Source organism: Anopheles bellator, chromosome 1 (assembly GCF_943735745.2).
Source record: "Anopheles bellator chromosome 1, idAnoBellAS_SP24_06.2, whole genome shotgun sequence".
NCBI lineage: Eukaryota > Metazoa > Arthropoda > Insecta > Diptera > Culicidae > Anopheles > Anopheles bellator.
This window is the reverse complement of record NC_071285.1, coordinates 44,771,585-44,775,438: the sequence shown is the minus strand read 5'-3', so window position 1 is coordinate 44,775,438 and position 3,854 is coordinate 44,771,585.

Genomic DNA, 3,854 nt, shown 5'->3' with positions numbered 1-3,854 from the left:
GATGAGGAGTGGATTTTTTGGTGAGAAGAGCGAAATTGTTCACTGGGTTGTCTTAGAACTCAGTGGCATGAACTCGGCCACCGAACGGGTTGTGGAGTTCATTTGAACCGGTATTCGTTCCCAATTAAATCCCGTTTAACAGTTTTATTAGAACAAGTGATCGGAAATTTCTTTTAACACATTGAAATTGAACCATAAAACTTTAAATATTGAATGTGTTCACCATTTCCAATCTACGATAAGATTTGATTGTCGATACCCAATCGAATCGAATGATTTCGATAGGAAAGAAGCCATGAAGACAATGGCGCACAATCATCAAACGGATACTGTCTCGCTTTTCCTAACCTGAGGCCCAAGTCCCCCAGATACGATTCGGAGCCCATTTGCATACACCGTTTCGCATACACTTTGCAAACCTTGCTCGAGCCAATCAAACTCGTTAGAAAATATGGAATAAAATTGTGTCTACCGCCCTCTAAATGATGGCAAATCGATGGTGACCTCCAATCGGTTGCATCCAGCACAGAAGGAGCTCGACGGCGAAGGCCCCGCGCCGTCGGGGGCTTAGATGTCAGACGGGCACGGACATCTTCTACGAATCGTCGTCGCCCTGGCGTGATGGGTTTCGTGTGTCGCACCAATTTGCAAACGACTCTCGTTGCTTCGACGGGCATGCGAAAGAAATAAAGTTATTTCAGCTATCTATCATAGACCAGACCCTCGCCGCCGCGGCTCTCCCTGAGGTCATCCTCATTGCCCTGATTGCCGATGAAGATGCCCGCGAACGTGGCTCTGTTGTCGACTGCAATCGTTCGGTCGTGCAGAATGTCACTATTCTCGGCGAGCATCGTTTCTCAAGCTTCCCGGCCTCCCGCCCCCGCCACGCTAAGCCCGGGCGGGCAAAGAAACTCAATTTAAGCAATTTGTAGTCCATTCCGGTGTTTTTCCTGGGGGTCGCCCGGGGTGGCCACGGGGTGGTGGTGACGAAATTGAGAAACAGATAGCAAGTCACGAACATTATCGTTTCCACCCGAGGGCCCACAGTCAGGTTAGTTTTAGTCGTTCCGATCCTCTCTTTTGCAGCGCAACGAGCCCGAGAAATGGTTACAGATCGCAAAATCCAGCGCACCGCAAGGCTTTCGGGTGGGACTTTCTCGGAAGGAGGTCGTCCGTCAGTCCGTCGAGTTTCCGAGAATGGGTGCGAGAATTGGCTCCTAAGGCCGTGGGGGTTGGCGGCTGTTGTTGCCCGAAGATCATCATTTTTAACGAGATGATTTGCTGTGATTGGTGAATGGTTTAAACTTTTTGATTACTTTCGTCACCGGCACGGGGCCCAGGCCGGTGCAAGGGCGAACCGATGCAGGTACGTACGAAGGTGTTTGGGGAGTTCAGGACATTTCGGGGTCGGCCGCCCGCGCTCGGGTCACGGCTGAGTGCTTTGGGGGGTCTTTTGCCTTCCCCAACTTCAGCGTGCCGCCCGGTCCGTGACTAAGCATACCTGGAGCCGGCGAAGAGAAAACTTTTAATTATGTTTATGACCAAAAGCTGGACGGGGAAAAGGAAAACATAATTGAAAAGTCGCTACGCTCGTCACCCTTTCGAGATGTTTGCAATTGCAGTTTCACCTGTTGTTGTTGGCACAACTGGTAGGGCCATCTCTTTGCGCTTTTTGCACGGTTTTACAGACTCTGCCATATTTTTTTTGTGTTCGAAATAAAAACAGAACATTGAAACAGACAGGAATTGAGAACGACATTAAAATGGCACTATAAATTTTTAAGAATACTTTGCTAGAGAGAAAATGCACGTTCCTTGACAAGCTAAAATAAGGCCGTTTCGCCATGTTTGAATAAATCAATCAAAATTTACATCAAAATCAAAATTTACAGAATGATGGTCTGTAAATTTTCAAACCACCGAAGGTAGGTTCATTGTGCGCCGCAGAGAGTCGAAATGGAAAAGTAATAAGTCCATAAGTACATTCCATTAATCATTCGTTCGGGTTCCCATGCGCCGCAGGATTTATTTTTATCGATTGACAGTTTTGTTTGATTTACGACCAAAGTCTGCACAAGTGGTCTCAAAAAATCAATCATTTACGTAATGAACGAAGCTCTACGTTGCTTGCTCAGGCGAATCATGTTGTATTGCGGCCATAGATTGTTGTTATTACCTTTCCATACTTATTTCAACCAGATGAAGCACCAATATCACGACATCGAGCACCGAAATTGTGGTGCTTGCTGGGAGCTTGCCGAAATTACACTCGAGACTGTGACTTAAGTACGTCCAAAGTATATACAATTGAAAGTTTTCGTAATCTCTTTTCGCAAAGAACAAAGATGTTGAGCCACTAAACAGCACGCTCGAAAGGAAAGGGCTTTAGTAAACATATTCAGCGCTTCAGGTGTTCCAACTCTCGACGAAGTGAAAGAAAAAACCGAGAATTTTCCATCTCGTATTCTGAGAACCTTTCCCACCGACAGTTGATCCGCAGCTCATAAAATATTTCCACCTGACCCTTCTAACGATGATCATTGACCGATGCGTGCAAGGACAATCCATCTTGACACACCTGGACGCCCTTCTTGGTGGGTCCGTCGCTTCGTAACACTCCCTTCCCCGGGCACCGTTTCCGTTATGGCTAAGTAACGGCAGGCCAACAGTGTCCGTAATAAAATAACGAAAAGACGCTTGACATGGACCAGCGACAGGCCAAGAACAGGCCGTGGCTGGCAGTCCGTTTATGATGGAACAAGAATTAATTACGCCCCAGGAAGGCCCGAGTGGAGGGCCCCGAAAGCCTTCCCCGAAAGAAAGCGCTGCTAACATTAAGCACACCGGTGCCGGTGAACCGCAAAAGGATACGCCCTCACCAAATCGGTTCTCTGGGAAATTCCCGGAGATCAGGAGAAACTTTTGTGGTTCGCCAAATGCGTCACCGTTAATGACGGCTGGCAGGCCGGTAACCAGAGCGTCAACAGGCTTTCGTCCTTCCTACGAGCCGTACTTTTGTGCGTCCACTTTTTGCGATGGTTTGATGAATTGATTCCTTTATTTTGGCGCGAACGTCCAACGAAAAGATTGCCAATGCTTTCATTTCGCTGTGTTCAAACTGGTCATTCAAAGGCACTGAGCGTCCACCACTGAAAAGGCTTTACCGTCCAATGCCATGCTTTTCACACGAACGCAATAACAGGCCGCCATTAAAAATCACCATCAAAGTGGAAGCTATTGAACCATCCACCAGCGTTCATAAAGTAGTGGCATCAAAAGAAGAAGCAGAAGAAAAAACCGGAGGGCCATATTGCGTTGCACTGCACCGGAGCACTTAGAGGACGTAAGCGAGGGAAAATATGTTTCCGATGCGCCGGTGAAGTGCGCGAAAGTGGCACCAAATGGTGGCCGCGTCGCGAAGGTAATGGGCGTGAAGCAACATTTCCGCCCATTTCCAGCTTCAAGCTTCTTATGTTTCTCCGCGTCGTTCGGCAAAGAAGGACGAGCAGCGTAATGCGTGCAGAATCTTTGTTCTTCCCGCACACGGTGCCGTAGATAATTAAACACGTTTCGCTGTGAAAAAAAGTTGCCATGAAAGTTGTGAAATTTTATATGAGCCTGGGAATTCGTTGAAAGTTTTTTCAGTGTTCTGAACTGAAAATATATTAAAAGAGAAAATGTAAAATGAAGATCACAGTATTTGTCAGCACAGCACTATTTCATTTAATTTTATTTTTTTCATGGTCTCATGGTCTCAACAAACTCATCTGCTTCTTCGTATTTCAACCCTTGGCTCGACTCGACACGGTTATTTCAGTGGCCAAAATCTGTAACAAAAGGCCAAGATACAGTAT